This window comes from Sinocyclocheilus rhinocerous, unplaced genomic scaffold, assembly GCF_001515625.1.
Source record: "Sinocyclocheilus rhinocerous isolate Xijiao unplaced genomic scaffold, SAMN03320098_v1.1 scaffold795, whole genome shotgun sequence".
Lineage (NCBI taxonomy): Eukaryota > Metazoa > Chordata > Actinopteri > Cypriniformes > Cyprinidae > Sinocyclocheilus > Sinocyclocheilus rhinocerous.
Genome location: NW_015630361.1, coordinates 987,727 through 1,010,964, shown reverse-complemented (window position 1 = coordinate 1,010,964; position 23,238 = coordinate 987,727). Strand labels below are relative to the sequence as shown.

Below are 23,238 nucleotides of genomic sequence, written 5' to 3'. Positions count from 1 at the left end.
GAGATGGACGGCTGGAAGAAGAGGCTTTGAGACGTAGAGGAGGGCAGTGTGAGCGGGAGTATTGATGTGTGTGTGTGTGTGTGTGAAGCTGAGGAAGACCTCGGCTGGAGGGCTGGATGCTGAGAGTGTTTATCCCTCGCTGCAGCTGCTTTCTGAAGCAGCACCTCAGGAAGAGACATTAAAGCACCCAACTCCACGCTCATCTCCTAATACACACACACACACACACACACACACACACACACACCGTGGGGTCACTGCACGGATGCTATCGTCTAGCAGCAGACAATCCTGCCCTCCGGTTCTTCAGTTACAGCTCTGATTAAGAGATTAAATCACTCCTAAATCTGTGCTTTATTGTGCCAGACCACATCTTTCTCAACCTCTAAATGTTGGCCAGGAGTTTGCCCTCTTTTCCTGAGCCGCCTGATTTCTGCAGCTTTGCATAGAAAATTTTATATGCCGCCGCTGCACCACTTTTCTTTAATTTTGTCAGTGAATCAAGAAAGTTTAGACTAAAAATTCTGCTGTTCCAATTCCAGATGCTGTCAGTGTGTCTTTTTTAACAAATATAAACCCTCTTTACATACAATGAAGCTCCAAAACAGTATGACATCTGAAGCCAAAGATACAAAGTATTGAACATTGCAGCTCTCAAATCTCATTCACAGTCCTGGTACGACTCATTTAAAGAGACCTGTTGAGTAACTTTTTTCTTTTTCAGAGCGTCGTTGTATAAATCAGTGTATTTAATGTTAAGTAAAACTATTACAAAATTTAACTGAAATAAGGCTGACATGAAATATAAATTTTAAACTTTACCAAATAAATAAATAAACATGAAAATAAGTTTAAATTGGAATGCTAAAAAGACTAAAACTAATACAGATGATAAAATTAAAACTGAAAATATATAAATAAAAGCTACTTCAAAGTTTTGATACATATAAGTATAATAGCATATAACACTTAAATGACCGTAAAGCTGAAATAGATTACATTAAAAATATAAACTTAAAAGAAAATGAAAATGTTAAATTAAATGTTGCCTCGGCATGTAACTGAAATACAATCGGTTTAATTTGAAGTGCTAAAATTACTCAAAACTGAAATGAAAATAGGTTAAAGCTAAATAGAAGTTAAGAAAACTAATAAAAATGACTATAAAAACTGAAAACTGAAAAATAAAACTAATTCTAAATATTTAATTCTATAATAATATGCATACATATGACTAAATTAACAATAAATCTTAAATAAAATATAAATATATTAGATTAAAAGAATTATATTAAAAATGAAAATCAGAAATGTTGAGTTATAGCTTAGTACAAAAAAAGTACATCAAATGTAACAAATAAGAAATACTAATACGGGACTTGATTATATTCACTGGAAATTGCTACTATACTATTAATATAATTCTTTCTTATTTTTGATTTTATTTTATGCACATGTATGTGATTAATGATTTCTATATAACAATAACTTTAAATTATTATTATTATTATTATTATTAGTAGTAGTAGATATATTAGTAGTAGAAATTAGTATTATTATTATTTTTTTTAAATTAGTGGTCTGTTTAACTGTGGTTTCTATATGTTGTAATACTACTACTACTACTACTAATAATAATAATTATAATAATAGGGAATTAATAATGCTGTTTTTATTATTTTATTTTATGCACACATATGCAATTAATGATTTCTGTATAATAATAACTTTAAATTATTATTATTATTATTATTACTATTATTATTATTATTATTAGTTGTAGTAGTAGTAGTAGTAGAATTAGTATTATTGATTTTTTTTTAAATACTTTATTTAAAATTGGTTTATTTATGTAATAAAGTTCTTTATGTAATAAATAATAATATAATAATAATAATAATAATAGGGAGTATTATTTATGCATATGTATGTGATTAATAATAATACAAATAATAAAAATATCAACAACAAAAATAATAATAATAATAATAATAATTTTCCCCCAACCATTAACTAAACATTGTTCTGTAAGTCATAACATATTATGTTTGTGTGAATCTCGCTAAGACATATTTCACAATAATGTACTTTATAGGGAGATCACGTGCTTTGCAAGTATCAGTCAACGCGATCATTTTGTTTTCATCAGCATGGGTTTGAAAATCATATTTCACTGGTTTAGACTCATGTCATCGAGAATTCGATATCAATATTAACAAAGCTGGAAAGCTGCGCTTTGCAACAATAGACCTACAACTTGTGGTGAGAAGCAGCAGTCATCCAGAAGTGAGCAGAGAAAAAGGTACTCCTCTCAGAAAACGTACAAATAAAGATCATTTTAGATGTTTAAATTCTATTTGGAGCATTGGGTTCGCTAGAAGAGGGCTTAATTAACTCATTTTTGTGAAAACCTCAAATTCGACTTTTTCACTTATTTTGCCCGTAGCTCAAAATTAACTCATTTTGCCAGCACGGGTCACATTTGATTTTCTTTACAATAACATGCAGTGATGAATCACTCACAATAAGAGCGGGAAGATGCATTAGAAATGCATTAGAAGTAAATAAGGTCATTAATGATTTCACGTCGACTTAAACGCTGAATGCTGTTCCTCACTTTTTTATTGTGTTTGTCGTTTCACAAGCGTGTCCTTTCCTCAGATTTCTCCTGCGACGTGTTCCTCATGCAAATTACAGGCATTACATGCATCAGAAGGTTATTTGTTTCTCTTTCAGAATGGCAGATATGCGTGGAATTGAGAAACTCACGCAGGCACTGAATGCAGATTCTAATCAGAGCTCATATGTGATGCACAGCTCGAAAAACATGCAATAAGACACTTGAAGATGTGCCTTACTGGGCTTTTTTTCTGCCTAAGCATGATGAGATGGGCAAAAGTTTACAATGTTACCTTTAGTTAACATTAGCTAACTGATAATAACTAGCAATGAGCTACGGTATTTATTATCTTTGTTAATAAAAAATACAGTAACTTTTTTAGTTGTTTATTTTTGTTTTCACTGTTAGTTCATATTATCTGAGGTCCTTTAAAAATATTCATAACATATTATTATTAGTAGTAATAGTATTATTATTAACAGAAAAAAATGGCAGCTGTAGTTGCCAGCAATATTTTAGGTTTTATGGATTTAACTTTAATGTACAATAGAAAAATGTTATTATATTAACGCAACTACAAAACACCATCATAATAACACACATTACATTAAAAATAATGCAATAAACAATAATTTTACAAAATTAAGATGTACATAAGTAATATTTCAGTGAAAAAAAACATTAAATGTGAATTTTGCGAATATCACTTTACAGTTTTTCCACTGTTGACTAAGATTACTTGTTGTTTTTCACTTCCAAAAACTGTCAATTAAATACATGAATATTATTTATTATTTTTTTAAAACCATATATAGTTAACTAGTATTTATAAAAATTATTTAGTTATCATTTGTTTTTTACAGTGTATGAGTAAATGTTGGAATTAACATTAACTTATATACTTTAAATGCGTGCAACCTGTTGTCATTTGTTTTATATATTTATATAAAACATTCATATTTATATAAATATTATATTTTATAAATTAGTTTATATATTTTATTTGATATTTTATATATTTTATTTTTACATGAATTTATTAAAAAATGTAATGTGTTGCTGGTACAATAACTGTAATGCACAACCTTACGTGCAACCTGTTGTAATTTAAGGAAGTATTTCTATAAACGCATACATCTATCCACATGTAGTATATATATATATCACAGTCAGAACTATCTGTTTTTGTAGAAGTGCATCAATAATTTCAGGTAGCTTTAAATCACATGACATCCAAACGTTTGACTGGGTTTGCTGGGAAAACACAACTGCACAAAGAGAGAACTACACAAAACGGTCGTTACGATACAATGTTGCAGTGACATGAGTTCACAGAAAGTTAGATATAATGGGAGAAATGTGTGGGAGAGGCCGTATCTCTGGGCTTTTTCTCAGACTTTCAGTATTTTAGCCGAGCGCTGGCACCTCTGTCTCCATGACGACTTTGAGGAAGGCACTTCTCCACTTGCTGGATCTGGCCTTGCTATAACAGCTAACACAATAGACCATTAGAGCTCGCTGAGCAGCGTGTGTGTGTGTGTGTGTGTGTGTGTTCGGTATCTGTTCCAGCGGCTGATATATATTCCGGATGGTTAGCAGGTTGGGCGTGGCTGTTTTCAGAAGTGCTTTGTTAGTTAAATACCAGCTGGAACTAGATTTGCATTCTTGTATGAAGCAGCAGCGTGAGCATGGCAGTAAAAGAAACGTTGAAGGTAAGTTGAGGCTTTCAGCTTTGAATCGTCACTGCAGACTCTTGACATATTCCATACAACTTGTGTGCAATATTCTTTTTAGGATGATTAATACAAATTTCCAGTGAAATTGATTTGACTTTATCTACCACTTCAAAAGCTAGTAAAGGACCGTTTGGGGTCAGTATGATTTTTTTATGTTTTTGAAAAACATATCTTATACAATATTTACAATACAATACAATGCAATATTTATTTGTAAAGCACATTTAAAAACAACCGAAGTTGACCAAAATGCTGTACAGAATAGAATAAAAAAAAACTCAGAAATAAGAAGAATAAAACAAGACTATCAAATTTAAAACACAACAAAAACAAAACAACAATTGAAGCAATGATCAAGGGGTATTGAAAGCTAGAGAGAATAAATATGTATTTAGAGCAGACTTAAAAGCAGAAATAGAGGGGGCTAATCTAATATGAAGAGGTAGACTGTTCCAGAGTTTCAGACCTGCAGTTGCTAAAGTGCAATCACCTCGTTTTTTAAGTCTAGATCTAGACACGATGAGTAGACAGAGATCACTGGATCTCAATGTTCTAGAAAAGACTGAGGGGCCAAATTATTGAGGGCTTTATACACAAGTAAAATCATTTTAAAATCAATTCTATATTTAATGGGTAACCAGTGCAGATAAAATAGGAGTTACTGGCTCATACTTGCGGGTGCCAGAGAGTAGTCTAGCAGCTGCATTTTGCACTAGCTGTAGACGGGAGAGTTATGCTCACCAGGACTAGATTTATTTGATAAAAAATACAGTAAAAACACTACTATTGTGAAATATTTTTACAATTTCAAATAAGTGTTTTCTATTTGGATATATTGTAAAATGTATTTTATTCCGTTTTATCAAAGCTGATTTTTCTGCATCATTACTCTTTAGTGTCACAAGGTCCTTCAGAAATCATTTTTCCTTCAGAAGTCTCTTCTGCTCACCAAGGCTGCATGCATGCATTTATTTGATCAAAAATACACTAAAAACAGTAAAATATATTATGATTTAGAATAACTGTTTACTATGTGAATATATGGTAAATTGTAATTTATTTCTGTGATCAAAGCTGAATTTTCCGCATCATTTAGTGTCACATGATTCTTCAGAAATCTATGCTAATTTGCAGCTCAAGAAACATTTCGGATTATTAACAATGTTGAAAACAGTTGAGCTGCTTTTTTTTTATTTTTCAGGATTCTTTGATGAATAGAAAGTTTAGAAGTAGGGATGGGCATTTTTGGCTATTTTTGTTGCACATCCCTACGTTCTTGCTGAATAAAAGTTTTAATTTCTTCTTACTGACCCCAAATCTTTGAACAGTACAGTATGTTATTAAAAAGTTAAATAAATTAAACTGAATGAAACATGGCCTTAATGCGGATTACAATGAGTACATATAGCATTCGGTTTTTAAAATAATTAAGCTAACAATTACTAAAGAACACTGAAATAGCCTACATAAAAAGCAGTAAGTTATTGTTTGATTTTCCTGTCAGTATTTTTCTTTTGATTAATTAGATTTCAGATTGAGCAGATTAGTTGGTATTTAGTGTGTTCATGTAGTATGATGGTCTCTTTCTGCATGTAAAGGAAAGCGATTCATGATCAGGCGGTGTATATATTCAGGGCCTATTTTTGTAAGTGCTTTGTCAGGACAAAGTTAGCGTGATTAGGCCGTAGTTAAAGCGTAATTAAAAGCGCTTAAACAGAGGCAGAACGGTCCCGGAGGAGGCGGAGAGGACCTCAGGGGGAACAGCCAGATAGTGATTAAATGAAGTCTGTGGGTTATCGAATCCGCCGGGTGAACAATGCGATACAGCTTCGCTCCTCGTCTGCCTCTCTCTCGCTCTTTGCTTGGCTCTGACAGCAAAATATATGTAATGACTGGGTTTTTTTAACCCACTTTAGTTCCCCCCCGACTCTCTTCAAAAGACTGACATGGGTACGCGAGGAGATTTCTGTCATTTATCAGCGCGAGGGAGCGAGCGAGAGAGGCCGGCCTGCCATTTTCTCTCTGTTCCATTAACAAATTACCTCCCCTCCCTATGCTGCGATTAGATGTACATCCTGAAAATTAATTTGCCTCTTAGTAAGAAAACAATTAAGTAGACTCTATTGTGAGACCCTGAATGTGTGTGCGCGCGAGTGTGTTTTCCAGGGCCTAAGAGGATGAGGAATAGGAGTGAGTCACTCTGGAGTCTGATGAATGTAGGATGTGTTCGTTTGTGAAGAAAGTAAGAAGAATGGCCGTCCGCACGGATAACGCATGTAGTGCATGTGAATGATCTTATATAACAGAGCGCGAGACCAGAGCCATGCTCATTTCACAGCTAATTAGGCCCATTTTGTTACATATGTATGAAAATGTAGATGCATTGTTCTTGTGTCGTGTTAACGCTTGTGCTAACTGAGCTAATAGCCAGGTTTCATTTTATTTTTGGCTCTGAAATGTGATTGAAGTGATTTAAATGTGATTTAAACAGTGTTTGGTTACTTTCAAACGTCACTTTTACAAATTTCATGCTACTCATGTTTTATATAATCAACTGATTGAAGCGGTGAATCAGATTATTGAATTGATGAATCAGATGGTTGAATCTGTGAATCAGATAATTGAATTTGTGAATCAAATGATTGAATCGATTACTCAAATGAGCAAATAAGTGAATCAGTGAATCAACTGATTGAAGCGGTGAATCAGATGATTGAATTGATGAATCAGATGGTTGAATCTGTGAATCAGATAATTGAATTTGTGAATCAAATGATTGAATCGATTACTCAAATGAGCAAATAAGTGAATCAGTGAATCAACTGATTGAAGCGGTGAATCAGATGATTGAATTGATGAATCAGATGGTTGAATCTGTGAATCAGATAATTGAATTTGTGAATCAAATGATTGAATCGATTACTCAAATGAGCAAATAAGTGAATCAGTGAATCAACTGATTGAAGCGGTGAATCAGATGATTGAATTGATGAATCAGATGGTTGAATCTGTGAATCAGATAATTGAATTTGTGAATCAAATGATTGAATCGATTACTCAAATGAGCAAATAAGTGAATCAGTGAATCAAATGAGCAAATCAGTGAATCAAATTTCAAGAATTGCTTGAAAGTCAAATGATTGAATGGATGAATCAGATGATAGAATCAGTGAGTCAAATCACTGAAACAGTGAATCAAATGCTTGAATTGTTGTATCAAATGGTTTGTGTGCAAATTATTTGGTTAAATTAATCAGACTTTGTAAGAGAGAAGATTTGTTTCAGCATATTTGACAATATTTTTCAGTGCAGGGTTGTTCTAATTAACTGAATCTGAAACTAAAACAAACAAACATAAATAAATAATAAACTCATTTTTATTGCTTGAAATAAAATACATGTTAAATAAAATAAAATATGAAAAATATATATTTTTTTATTTTATGTCAGCTAGTTGAGAGGTAACATTTCTCATTTTCATTTAGTTTTAATTTTCAACTTGATGTACTAAAATTAAATGAAATAAAAAATAAAACCTATATAGACATTTTAAATAAATAAATACAATAAAATAAAATTAAAATGGTTAATATGAAAATAAGTACAAATTTAAAATACCAGTAAAAACTATGAAATCATCCCAATGATACTAAACACTAGTAATATGTAAGTTTGTTTTGGTGTAAATTTGACTCCATAATAAACAAAATACAGCAATAGTTTTTGTCATGCTGCAGAAAAACGGGTAACACTTTATTTCGATAGTCCACTTTAGACATTCTATTAACAGTAAGTAACTTTGCAACTACATGTCAACTAGCAGTTAGTAGAGTATTAGTAGACTGTCTGCTTAATATCTTATATCACTTTCTTTGTCAACTTATTCTACTAACCCTAAACCTACCCTAACAGTCTACTCTGAGAGTTAGTAGACATGTAGTTGCAAATTAATGAGAATTAGTTGACATGTAGTTGACATGTAGTTACAAAGTTACTTATAGTTAATAGAATGTCTAAAGTGGACTATCGAAATAAAGTGTAACCGAAAAACGTAGTGAAGCATTGCTACTTTGAATGAGTTACTCCCTAATTAGTAAAATAGCTGATTCAATGATGATCAAATAATGTAGAAGAGCTGTACTTTCTGTATTTCAAACAGCTAATTTAGGTTTCTGGATGGCAGTGTTGAAAGTCTTCAGATCGTGGTTGTTCATTAGCGTCCTGCAGGGTTTGTTTGGGGAATTGCGCTGTGTGAATTACATGTAGGACAGATTTTGTGAGTGAATTTGTGCCATCACTTTGTTTGCATTATTCCTTTAGTGAATCGGGTGGTAAAACAACACGCACGGCTCGTGCAAATAACCGACGGGCTGAATTCCCCTGAAGTGGGCAGCTGCTGTTCAGAGGTGCATCGTGGGGGAAGGACACGCGCGCGCTGCGAAGATTATGCTCCGAAATCCCATCGCTTGTGCCAAATTAAGTCAAGGGTTTGCCACACAGCAAATTTTGCTGACTCTTAGGGATTACAGACTTTAGACGCGGCCCATCCAGCGCTCGCAGGCGATGTGTGTGTTCATTTGCTTTCACCATCTGTCAGTTTGTTGTAATTGATGGTGCATCGTAATCAGATGCACGGGAACACTGAGGTATTTATCTAATGTTTATTAATTTGCGTTCAGCTAATGTAACGTAATCAGGTGGTTTAGGACGGCACGTACATGATGAGGAAAGTATGTTAATGTGACCAGATATTAGGGTTAAGCTTCTGGCTGGGTTTAAGAGCTTAAACAACATTATTATCATTAATCTTTGCGTTTAATAGTAGTTAATGGTTAGGAATTGATTGCAAGGGTTTCTTTGATTGAAAATGGTGCTCCAGGACCAACAAAAGATGTTGAACTGCTTGTGATTTTAGTAAATAGTCTAAGTTACATGGTCATACAGTTGATCTGATTGTGCTTTATCCTTGATCTGATTCATAGAACAAGTTTGTCAATTTTCAGTCAGATTTGAAACTTTCCATGCATGCATGGAAACCGTTTTTGCTTCATTTATAGATGTCGAGCTGTTGGATAGACGTTGCATTTAGTATCTGCAATCGACTAAATTTATTTGAGTGGAAAGCTATGCATGTAAACTTCTAGTCACCCAAACATATAGTTTAGTGCTCCATGTGCTTCCATGCAATAAGCGTAAAGCGGACTTCTGATTCATTTAAAAGAAATAAGCTGGAATTTACTTGTCAGTTTAATCTTTAATTACTGTTAATTGATTAAGAAAATAAAATGCATTCTTAAGTATCTACAAAGACAGTTTAGAAGCATAACAAATAGCACTAAATTGTCTTTAAAATGGTTCAGAATGTCTGAATGCAGTTATTTTATATGGTAATCATGTCTCACTATTAATTAAAAGCAGATCTAATCACACAAACTAACAAAATACAGTGTTTTTTTTTTCTCAGGGTTTTTCCCTATACTTTCTACACTTATGTGCTTCTTCTATATACAGTACTTCCTCTCACGCATGGGATTATAGTGAACATGGCATATAAAACTTGCTCATTTAGGCTTTATATGCAAATTTTGGGTAGAAATGACATATCATAACTATCATGTTATTAAGAAATATTATTGAGAGATACAGAGTGACAACTGATATTTATATGCATTTTATGAAAGTAGTCTGCTGTACTGTTATAAAGACCTAATTTCTCATCAAAATGTCATCTTTTTGGGCATATAAATAACAAAATCTACACCAAATTACATCTTTTTGCTGTATAATTTCATGTTTGCAATTGCTTGTTTAGGGCTTGATATGCACATTGCCTGCAAGTTTTTTTTATTTTTTTTTATTTTATAGTCATTGTGCAGTGGACTTGAAAAACGTAGTATTGTAGTCGTCTGTTCATTCCCTGTTTCTGTATTCCGCACATGTACGTCTATGCTCTATAGAATTATTAGTGGTTACAAACCTGTTTTTTTTTTTTTTTTTGCCATGTATTATGTTAAACGAATAGTTCACCTAAAAAATACAATTTGCATAGAACGTCCTCACCCTCAGGCCATCCAAGATGTAGATGAGTTTGTTTCTTCATCGAATTCGGAGAAATGTAGCATTCCATCACTTGCTGACCAATGGATCCTCTGCAGTGAGTGGGTGCCGTCAGAATGTGATGGATTTGGATTCGTTTCTTACAAACACACAGCTTTTGTCTTCACAGGATGTTAACTGATGGACTGGGGTGGTGTGGATTATTGTGCTGTTTTTATCAGCTGTTTGGACTCTCATTCTGACGGCACCCATTCACTGCAGAGCATCCATTGGTGAGCAAGTGATGCAATGCTACATTTCTCCAAATCTGATGAAGAAACAAACTCATCTACACCTTGGATGACCTGAGGGTGAAGACATTTTCAGAAATGTTGAATTTTTCTCTCTCATTCTTACGACACCCATTTACTGCACTCATTACTACTCTGTACACTAAAAGTGCTAGTTTCTTAAAATGCCATTACATTATCCATAGACTGACAAAACTGTTTAGACGATTTATCTGTAAATGTGTATGTATGGTACATTATCTACTTCATGAGGAAAATGAAGTATAGAATCTGCAACAATACTGCAGTTGCTCTCAGAGCGTGTGAGAGTCACACTCGTGCTGATGTGCTTGAGTTAGAGGGCGTGCAAAACAAAGTATTTAGGTGAGGAAAAATAAGTGACAAGGCCTCTGCTGCACACTCAACTGACATCTTTAAAACATCAAGGCGATCTATAGAGGTTTTCACCTTGCGGTGTCTTTTTACTGAGACAGACGTCTGAATGCAGTCATGAACACAAGCAAACTCCTACACTGGTTCCTCTACAAACACTCAGTCTGCTGCTTCTGCTGCCCCCTTTATGAATCTGTCAATGTGGAAGCTTTTGTATTGTTAATTCTTTTGGTCCAAACCTGAATGCTGTTTTTCAATGGAACACCAAAGAATGAATGAATGAATGAATGAACACTATGGAAATATAATAAAAGTAACATGACTTGTTGATGATATAAAAGTCATATGTTAGTATGCTTTTATGGTATAATATTAATATGGTCTACTGTTACGGTACTTTCTTGATGTTTTTCACATTCTTGTAGCTTAAAAGATTTGGCTACTTTAAAATTCCACAATAAAATTTACTTAAAAATTTCTTGTTTTCTAGTAAAAATATTCTAAATGTCAATAAATATATAAATAAATAAAGCCAATAAAATTTACTTAAAAATTTCTTGTTTTCTAGTAAAAATATTGTAAATGTCAATAAATAAATAAATAAATAAAGCAATGAATGAATAGATAGATAGATAGATAGATAGATAGATAGAGCAGTACATAAAAGAGAATATTTCTTTAAGTTTTTTTTTTTTTTTGCATAGAGATTAATCTAAAAATGTTTGTTTCATTTAAATTAATTAATTAATATAAAATAAATGTTATTTATTTATACTTTTATTTATTTTAAATTTATGTTGAAAATGTACCAAAAAATAGCACACTGTTATACTGTTGTATGGTTAGTTTTTGGATCATTTATAGGAACATTTTGACTGAATCCCAGCTGGCATTAACCACAAGACTCGGTTATCTGTTCTTACAGTATGTGCGATTAGGATTAGTCTGTCCTAAATCTCAGTATGCTGAAGGTGTCTGGACTAATGGATTTTTGAGGTACAAATCCATGCTTTTTGGTTTACTTTGAGCAATTACCCAAAACCCTATGCACTACAGAAGAGAGGAGTACTGTAGTTTGTGATGGTTATAATAAAAGTGGTTGCATGTACAGCAAATGCAATTTTACGATGTCCCAAAACTGACGTACTTGCACTTTCCCATCAGAGTGAAGTATGTATGTTTAATGCATAGTAAAAATGCATGATTTCGGGATGTGGATCACATTCATATTTATCATATTTTCCATTGAATCGGTCATGATGTAATATCTGGCTCTAGAAGCTGCTCTGCTCTAGTGTATTGATTTTCTAACACATTCACAGCCTTTTGTTTTCTCTGCCTTTTCTGATATTGATGGCCAGCAGGCCGCGTCTATATTTCAAGAGGTTTCAAAGGGCCACGCGAGACGTGGCTGAGTAAACCAAACATTTTTGCAGGGCTTTTATTTACCAGGGTTTGGAGAGAAATATAGGCCTCCGATTTGGGAAAACCTCAAGGTGAAAGTAAGTTAGTCTTCATGATTACCTGCACTCTTTTATGAAGGCTGGAAAGCAGTGTTGCGGTGGAGTATTTCCCAGCCGGTTTCCTTTCAAGCCGGTTTGTCTTGGCCAGGTGTTGCTGAGAATTGCATTTCAGGCGACGGTAATTCTTGCAGGCACCTTTTCAGAGCGTTGGAATTTGCCAGAGATCTGGAGACAGCAAAGGGACTTTTGATGAACAGCTTTTATTGATCAGTGGACAAAACAGCTGTTAATTACAGGAGAGCAGACGTTTAATTGGCGCTATGAAATAGGGCCGTCATGTGCCAGTCTAACAGCCAATGACAAATGCAGCCGTTTTGATGGAGGCCGAGTCGCTTTGGGAATTGGCTTGCCAGATTGCTAAAAATCGGTTTATTTTGTAATGCTAAATTTTCATGATTGTATGGTTTGCATTTTATTTTGTCCTGGTATCCACCAAAATCTTTGACCCAGTTTTAGTTTGAGAAGCACTGAATTAGAGCATTCTTGGAAATTATGGAGTCTTCTAACACAATTATATAAAATTAATTAATAATTTCTTAACTTTCTTATATTCATTTAGATTAATTAATGTTCATTTACTGAATATTGTAATAAAAAATAAATATACATTGTTGTACACACACACACACACACACACACACACACAATACAATACAATACAATCTGTATCTGTAATTTTGTCTTGTAAAAAATATTATAAATAGTCATAAAACAAGATAAATATACTGAATTTGAGAAGTAAATTTCAGAGAATACATCTTTACATTTATTTTGTCATTGACATTTTTTTCTAATTCACATGTATACAAGTTTTAAATTGGGTATTAAAAAGTTATTTTTAGTTATGATGAGTGATGAGAACAGCCAATATGCGATGCGTCATAAAAATTCATATTCATCCCAAACTCGCCTGGTTTGTTGCATAACGGCGCAAACCCTACTGAGTGTTAATGGCCCGGAAGAATATTGGTTTTTAGACTTTTGTGCAACGCGTCAAGCGCATCGTACATCACTGCGCTGAAATTTATATCAACAATAAAGAGGAGATGTGCGTCTAACAAATGATAGAATCACTCTTGAGGAGATTTGTGCCGAGCGTCGACTCCAAATGGAGCAAACTTCTTTAGACTTGATGTGTGATGAAGCGTGATCGAGTCGTTTTACTGATTTATGTACAACGTAATCGTCTGTTATGTGTGATTTTGTGGATGTATTTATTTAGTGCTGTGTGATTTGATCTTATTACTGTGACAGCAGAAGGGTGAATCCATCAAAACTGATGCGGACGTGATTCGAGCACAATCAGATTCATGCTTTTATCATGTCTGTGCAGGCTAAGGAAACATCACTGGTTTTTCACATTATGTGATTTACACTACCATTCAAAAGTTTTTGAAATTAAAACTTTTATTCATCAAGGACACATTTAATTAATCAAAAGTGAAAGTAAAGGCATTCATAATGTTACAAATGATTCTATTTCAAATAAATGATGTTCTTTTGAACTCATATAAGAATCCTGAAAAATCAAATGTATTACGGTGTCCACAAAAAATATGAAGCAGCACAACTGTTTTCAACATTGATAATAATCAGAAATGTTTCTTGAGCAGCAAATCAGCATATTAGAATGATTTCTGAAGATCATGTGACACTGAAGACTGGAGTAATGATGCTGAAAATTCAGCTTTGCATCACAGGAATAAATTACATTTTACAATACATTTACATAGAAAAGAGATATTTTAAATTGTAATAATATTTCAACATTTTTGCTGTATTTTTAATAAAATAAATGCAGCCTTGGTGAGCAGAACATTTTAAACAGTACTGTGTTTATTTGGCTTGTAATAACTATTAGTATTAGATTGTACTGTCAATTCATCCGCCTGTTATACTGTATGTGAAGTTCATCCCTCACAATAACATCCAAAGATAACAAAGGTTTAGTGAAAACTAGACAAAAATCAAGCATATATTGTTGGTAGGGTTATTTGAGATACTATTATAGTTTGTAAACATTTTAAATTGTGTTTCTATTTTGATATTTTCTGTTTTCATTTGAATTTTAGTTAAAGTTTTATTTGTTGTTGTGTTTTTTATCATGTTTTATTAGTTTATATTTATTTTAATGTCTATATAGTTTTATGGTTTATTTTTATTTCAGTTTTAGTTTAAGTTATTTTTAGTACATCAAGATTAAATGAAAATCAGAAATGTTGCTTTGGCAACTAAGTTTTTTTATGGTTTATATGAAGATGATTTTATTTCAAGTAACAAAAATTGTTTATAAGGTTTTAGTTTTAATTAATAAGCATAATAACCCTGGTGTCTGATTTTGCGCTTTGAGAGATAAAGTTGGATCACTTTTTAGTAAACTTACACCATATTATTCTAATTACGTTTTCAAACAATACTTTTCTATTTATTTATTTGCTAACCAATGCAGCTGATATATGTATGTGTTTAAGGTGCACAATCATTGTTCTATAAACTCTGTATGGCTGAGGCCAGCGGTAGGTGCTGTGCAGGTAAACCTCACTCCCCTGATCTCAAGAGACGCACTAACGACTGACGCTAGTGGCTGCAGTCTTTAGCCTCCTTGTTAGTGCGTCCGCCTCCCATGCCGGAGACCCGGGTTTGAGACCCACTCGGAACGAGAACGAGGTGTGGTGGTGAGGACCCGTGAGAGAGGGGTTACATGTGCATGCAAATTAAAAACCAAATCTGTTCGAAAAATTACTGGATAGATAAGGCAAGGTTGATTAGAATAGTTGAAGGTAGATTAGATTAATATTCAAATCTGTGTCAACATAATTTTATTTGACCCATTGCCTTTTATTCACGACATTCCTGTCGTTGCATCACATCTGTTTGCTTACTGATAAAACGCATGTTGCATTATGTATTTTAGAGTAAACAGCAATCAAACAAGCTGCTTCTGTATTCTCCATCTGCCATAACATTCGCAGATAAGCGAGGCTTCAGCGATGCTCTGAAATTAGTTTAAAAACGTCCACCGAGACACTTGGTGCACAGAAATATATTGCTAGTGCTGCGTTTCCCTACATGCTACTTCATAAGAGTTTTTACTCGTTTGTAGCGCAGCACAGCAACAGTAATGCAGTCAAGACGGCGTTTGTCAATTACACGATTTCAGCTTGTTCTTCTGACTGCGCGCTAATGAAAATAATCTGTCAAGCTTTCATCCTAAAGGTTAGATTTGGGACTAACCCGAGGCGCCGTGGCTAAAATGATCTCAATTCTTCATCCTGCGTTAGTATCTAATCTGAGCGAGGCCTCATTAGCCGTCTTGTGTTTACCCGCACGTTTCCAGAGGAATCAGAAGACATTAGGAGAGACGGTCCCTGTGCTAAGAGTAATTACCAGGCCTATAACACACACCTGTAATTCCTGTTGTCTGCTGCCAAGTGCCACGTTGTGTATTCACATCACATCTCATACACTCTGCCAGACTCGCCGTCGCAGCAGAAATATGCCAGGACTAAACTGGATCAGTTTAAAGTGTACCAGGACTAACGCCTGCGGCATTCGCCTCGGGGATCGTTTTAGAAGATACCAGACTTTCTTCGGTGGCGCTTTTCATGATCAGGGGACAGAACAGGATCTGATTTTCTTCTCAATCAGAGCAAGGACGTGCATAACCTTCAGAAAATATCTGGAGGTCAGGCTGAATACTGGATGAACAGTTTTATTTTGCATTTATGTTATAAGAAGCTTTGCAGCCTCAGGTTTTCTAAACCTCTTACCTTTTTTCGTGAGATTGTGAGATTTTAATTTGTAACAGTAAACGTTAGAGAAAATTTTGAGAAACAAAATTCAGCAAATGAGTTCATTGTTCTATAAACATAATGTGTCTTGTTTGTTTGTTTGTTGTGCATGAGAATTAAAAACAGAAACCCATTGCTTTTTATTCATTACAATCATTTATGTTGCAATGTTTTTTGTGACACTGTAACCTAAATTTTGGACATGCTTGAATACATTTGAAAACCCTGAATTGTGATATTTTATATAGCATCAGTAAAAATAAATAAATAAATCTAAGCAAATCCAATAAAAATAAGTAAATAAATAAATAAATATATTTTTTTAAATTGCTAGAATAGTTAACGGTTACTGATTGAGCCTAAACAACAACAACAACAACAACAAAACAGTTAATTTAGGCTCAGTTTAGGTCATTTACGCTAGTGTGGCTCCATATGTTGGGTGTACAGAAATTTGTTTAATTTAAAAAAAAATTAGTTCTTTCTTGTGATATTTTTGTTTCTAGAAATTGCTAAATCTTCTCATTTAGGCTCGCTTCTTTCACTGAAAAATATAAGGACACAGTTTAAGTAATTACTAGTTAGGGCTATGAAAAAAACCTGATTATTAGATGACAATTAAATGTTTAGAGAAAGGCATGTATTATTTTAGGTCATGTTAATTGGACCTGCAGTAATGTGGCAGGTAAAACACACGTTAAAAGCAGCATCTGTGGCAAACAGAAAACCACTTAGACTCTCACCTGAAACACAGCAGAAATGTGAAGTTGGTGTTTTTGTGAGAGTGAATTCTTCTTTAAAGCATGTGCGGTGTTTGATCTGTGAGGTCTGGGATCTACTGTAGGTGGATGAACTAAAGTACGTGTCATTCCTGAGGGTAGATTTTCTGGATTTAAAAAGCTGGGCTTTTGTATTCATTTGCATGTTATGCAAAAGTTGCCGTGTTCTGGTTTTACATAATCATGACATGAATTCAGATATAGACGAGGTCAGTAAGCAGCTATCATACTAAAGTCAGTGTGTGTTTTAAGTTTATAGGTGCATTTTTGACTTGTTTCATTTGACATTTAAAAGTACATTATGCCACAAATATTGTAAACAGAACTCAAAGCTATAGTTAATGAGAGAGGGAAAAAAAGATAAGTTGTCAGTATTTTTTTTCTTCTCCCTGTTGTTGCAATCCAGTATTTTCCAGGGGCCTGTACCATGATAGTGGCTGAACAAACTCAGGGTTACAGGATTAGTTTTGAATTGACAAAACCAATCCAATCTGGCTTTGTTGGTAGTACCATGATGCTGAGCATCAACTTTCTCTGTCAACTCGGGCTTTGATCCTGAGTTAATGAAGCGTGTGCACTTGAAAGCGTGACATCAGTAATGAACAGTTTAACTGTGATTCACTTCTCGCAGTTCACTGCCATAGATTAAAATATTGAAAAATATTAATTTAAATACATCTACACAGCAAGGTGGAAAGAGCTGTCAGTGAAAGAGGACAACTAAACGAAAGCATCTTGCCATATCAGTGCAAGTGAAACTTGTGAAGTTATTTTATATAGTTGATAATATACTGTATATATAGGTATAAAGATACTCAAAAATCTAAACTCAAATGTAGTCATGTTTAAAGCTTTATCCATTAATTCTAAAGCTGAAGCTATATTCTGTTATCTGTATATATTTATATTAATTTAAAATAAAAGATTAATCATTATTATTTGAATATGGCTTGTGTAATGGATTAAGGCTATAATAAATGTATAAATCATATAATTATAATAAATAATCATCACTAAAAGCCAGATGATTTTATCTTTAAAAATGTTTTACTATGTAGTGCCCTTTAATTTGGAGCAAGAGAAACTGGGGGTGTGGTTTTATTGCATCAGAGATGTGTCACTTTTCTTGAAGCTGATTGGTCAAATTTCAGTTTGCGATCTCTAAACTAGAACATAACCTGCCCCGCAGCAGGTTAGCTGTGGAGCTAAGTTACTATGGCGATGAACACTGCTAAAAGCCAAGCCACTTTCATGGTACCTAAAACCCAGGATTGGTGCAGACTAAACTGAAACTTACTTGGCTAGCCAGTTAATCCGGCTTCATGGTACAGGCCCCAGGACAATGTTATGGGAGCTTGTTTGTGCTGCGGAATAACAAAACAAAATGAAAACAAACAAAAAAAAACCGTAAAAAGGTAATGCCAGGTTTCTTGTTTAATCACACCATTCTAATTGTTTTGCAGTTCTGACCTTTTCAGAATTCAAAATTTGAGATGGAAATGCAGAATTTCGAGAAAAAATGTATAATTGCGAGTTTATATCCTTCTTTTTTTTTCTTAAAATTGTGACTTTTTAAGAATTGTGATTTTTTTTCTAATTGCAAGTTCAAAACGTAATTTTTTTTCCGATAGAATAGAAAAAGAATAGAGCAAGCTAGTGTTAGAGGTCTTTTTTGCTTTTGTTAATTGTATAATAAATGAAAAGAAAACAGATAGAATACAAAAAGATTAGAGAGTCATTCCACCAGGAGGGAACATTAATACTGCAATATTAATATTAATACTGCAATATTTTAATAACTATAATATTGAAGGTTAAAACTGACTAATTTTTTAGGCTACACAACTGCTTAAATTACACTTAATGAAGTTTTTATAATAATTAATTTATATTTCTCTCTCTCTCTCTCTCTCTCATCTCTCACACAATTTCGATAAAAAAGCTTATATCTCACAATTCTGGATTTTCTCAGAATTTCAACTTTTTTTCTCAGGTTTGTGAGTTTATGTATTACAATTCTTTCTTTCTTTCTTTCTTTCTTTCTTTCTTTCTTTCTTTCTTTCATATTGATGAGTCTAAAGATTAGACCACATGTTCTTACTTCAGGCAACCGAGTGTGAAATTAGTAAAGTCAAAAGGGAGTGAGGTAAGTAATATTCAATGTCTACACAAAGTCTGTTAAAGGCTTTTTGTCTTTGCAGTCATTTTCACAACTGCAGACCATCAGGATACTCACAGATTCGCTAAGTTAAGCCCAGCTGCCCTTTTTGCTTGCACACTTTAATTACTTTAATACGGTAGCACTGCAATGAATCATAAACAGCTTGTACTGCTCAACAGCAACTGCTAGACTCCAAATAACACTTAAACACAAAAGTTGAGTCAAAATGTCAATGCAAACCATTACGTTACTAATTCCCATGACATGTTTGTGTTTAGAAATGGAGAAAGAGAACAGACCATTTCTAATGTGTTTCCTTTACTTTGACCCCAGGGTCACTGCCTGCTCTCCAGGTTACACTTTAATTCAACAGCCATTTTCTCAAAGGTACAGACTGTTCAAGACAGACATGATCGCTATCAAAAACTATCAAGTGTTTGTCTCTATCCTCTGTTTCTCATTACCATCTGCTCTCTTGTTGGTTTGCTTTAATGGATGAGATTGAAATACTGCCTCTCCAAGTGACAAAAACAAAACCTAACGATGCTCAGGCAAAGGTCACCCTAATGCTGTGCCAAAACCGTCTGTCTTTCTTTCTTTCTTTCTTTGTCATAATTATTACTTATGATTTTGCTCAGAATTAAATTTCACAGTTAACTTTATTATTATTATTATTATTATTATTATTATTATTATTATTATTATTATTATTATTATTATTATTATTATTATTATTATTATTATTATTATTATTATTATCATTATCATCATCATTATTATTATTATTATTTATTCTGTTGTGGAAACAGGCTTCCATACAAATTTGAGAAACATTCTGACAAATGATAGATCTAGGGCTGGGTTTTGAAACAAATTTCACGATTCAATTCGATTCTAATTCGCAAGCTTGCGATTCAATTCTATTCTGACATTGTTTGCAAGCCGTTATATTGACGTCTTTGCGCGGCTGAAACACTGATTGAGCGATTACATGAGACAGGATACGGCACTCTTTCTTTTAACTTACCTTCGGATGTTTAGTCATGTTTATTTTGTGCTGAAACTAGTATTAAAGTGGAGGAGATGATCAGTTCACTGAGGCACTACAGCGATCTGTCAGTTCACATTAAACAGCACCAAAACGGCATTTATTGTTTGAATACTGCAATACAATGGACAGAATTTGAATTCTGAGACTTTGTTTCATATTAAAATTACCAAAGCACAAAGCTTATTGTGATGTATTGAATGGAAGGTGCCCTTCAATGTTCCATCCATTAAATGAAAACAGGCTAGACTAATCGATTCTTGGGATTTAAGAATCGATATCGTTTCATAAGAATTATAATCAATTAAAATTGAGATATTTTTTTTTACCCAGCCCTTGATAGATAAATTAAAAAATATATACATAAAAAAAAAAAACTATCATTATATAGAAAAGAGCTGCAAAAAGATTCACCATCTTTTGTGCTCCACAGCATAAGAAAGTTACACAGTTTATTAACACCATAAGGAGAAGTAAATGATGACGGAATGCTCTTCCTTTAAAAGGGATGTTGTCTGCATGCAAGCTGAAAGGATTTTAGCACACACTTTAAAGCATGTGGCCATTAGAAATAAGACATAAAAAGACTTACAAGTTGGCAAGTTTTTAAGGACTGAGGAAGTCTTGTTTGCTTTGGTGTGTAGCTTCAGCGGCGGCTCTAATGAGAACACACTGCTCTCATTGCAGCATGATGAATGTGCTGTGGATGTGAACGCATGCAAAGCCTCTCTCTCTCTCGGCTCCCCAGCGGGACTCTGCTGCAGGTTTGGACACATCATTACAAACAATGATTTGTTTTATTTTGCAGCGCGTGATCTAGTGCTGCCTTGCATCTGGCGTTGGCTTGTACCCACATGGGCACGTTCAGATCTATGGCGTTTCTCTATTCAGAACAAACAGGAGTCACAGCACTGGAAGCCTTGCTCCATTATGCCAGCTGACTAATATTTGAACACATAACAAAACATTTTGTGCTACATTGTTGTATAATGTAGTGCTGGTTTTGCTTCAACACAGTGCCAAAAATATTTATTGCACAAAAATGGCCTTAAAATCTAAATATTAGTGAAGGTTATTTATGCATTATTGACTACGCACATTGTTGTCAAAACTAGCCATATTCATCTTCACTGCAAATTAATGTGTTTAACTTAGTCTGAGTTCTTTTTTATTTTATTCTGTGTATTTTTGTTCATGGTTATTGAGGATGAGGCATCACACAACCTGTCCATGTTGACATCTGACAAATTTAACAAGCTTTTACCAAAAAATAGATGAATTTTCACAACATTACTAATTCTGCGTTCGACATCAACAAGTCTTTTTAGTTTTTATGAGTATTTGTCCTCCTTAAATAGCGTTATAGCCTGAGTTGCATTCACTGTTGTTTTGGTATTATTTAGATATTATCATAGTATTAATTTATAACTTTTTTATAAATGTATAACTTTATTTTATATTTTCAGTTTTCATTTTAATTGAATTTTAAATCAGTTTTTTGTGCTCATTATTATTGGTTATTTATTTGTTTGTTTGTTTTCCAATTTTAGTCAATTTAATTCTTTAAATTAAATGTACTTAAGTTAGTTGCCAAAGCAACATTTTGTTTTGCGTTTTGGAGTGTTTTTGTCGTATTTATTTATTTATTTGTGTGTATATAATTTTTTATTAACTTTTGTGCTTAGTTAAATACATAAAATTAAACTAAATGAAAATGTGAAATATTTCCTTGCCAAAGGAAAATGCATCTATAAAATAAATTTTTTTAAAGGTTTTGAGTCTTTTTACTTAAATTAGATTTACATTTTAAATATTTTATTTCATTTAATATTTATTTTATTCCAAGTAACTTTTTTATGATTTAAATTTTTGTTTTATTGAACTATAGTAGCCCTTCTCTAAACTGTTCATTAGTTCAAAATGGTCTAACCGTAAGCTGGGTTTTTCAGTATGGATCATATTCATGTGGGTGTGTGTTTATATTCCTCTAAAGATTCAATCGAACAGATCTCAAATCGACGCGTTGTGTTTTCTTAAAGCCAAGGCTGAGATATGAAAAGAGACTTTCAATCTTCGCACCTGTAGTTTTTATTAAGCGTGATTTCTAGCTGGGGAAATAGAACTATTAGCATTCATGAAACGACGATAAATGAAATAAGCGAGCTGGATAAAAGTAGCGCTGAATGCATAGACAAGTCCACTCGCATTATTTCAGCATCAGCCGAAGTTTAAGCACAATCTTCCTCATCCGTGCAGATGGAAAGGTGAGTTGTAGACCCTGCTAATCTGTAGCTTTTAGTTCGTGCCACGTTATCTTTAAGGATCCGTTAATTGTTTGTGCTCTGCAATCTAACACACTCGTTAATGTCATCTGATGCGAGATTGTAATACGGCTCTGAAACAAGACCGACAAGCTTAAGTTAAATTGGGGCCCTTGCAAAATTTCCGTGCGTGTTCATCGGCCGTGGCTTTTGTTGTGTTGCGTCTGACCTTGACCTAGTAAAGATGAATGTTACAAGACAGTGTGACGGTGAGAGGGTCTTGTTGTCATGCGGCACACACACTGTGTACACACACAGATCAGTGTGTAATGGACGAGGCCGTGGAGAAGCTGTAGGGCGGCTCATGGGGCTTTTATAGGTCTTGAAGGCACCGTTTTTGACCACTGAAACGAGTAAACGGCTAGTGGACTAACACATATACTCCCAAACAGTAAAGCTTTATATGTGCTGATTCTGGCCATATGCTTTTAATATGATTTATTTTTAGCTTTAGTGGTTGGGAGCCTACAGTGCATTGAAAAGAATGTGCAGGTGAAACGCTGAAAAATATACGTAGGTCACCAGGTCATATATATATAT

General features: G+C 33.7%; 1 long non-coding RNA gene across 1 annotated transcript in view; it reads right to left on the bottom strand.

Annotated features, from left to right (window-relative positions):
- The window catches only part of LOC107740290 (uncharacterized), a 24,073-nt gene extending 2,976 nt beyond the window's left edge, over positions 1-21,097 (bottom strand). The window contains exons 1-2 of the long non-coding RNA XR_001640074.1: positions 20,970-21,097; positions 12,600-12,763 (exon numbers count right to left, since the gene is read on the bottom strand). This is a non-coding gene — a long non-coding RNA (uncharacterized LOC107740290). The remainder of the gene's footprint in view (positions 1-12,599; positions 12,764-20,969) is intronic.
- Positions 21,098-23,238: the final 2,141 nt, after the last annotated feature.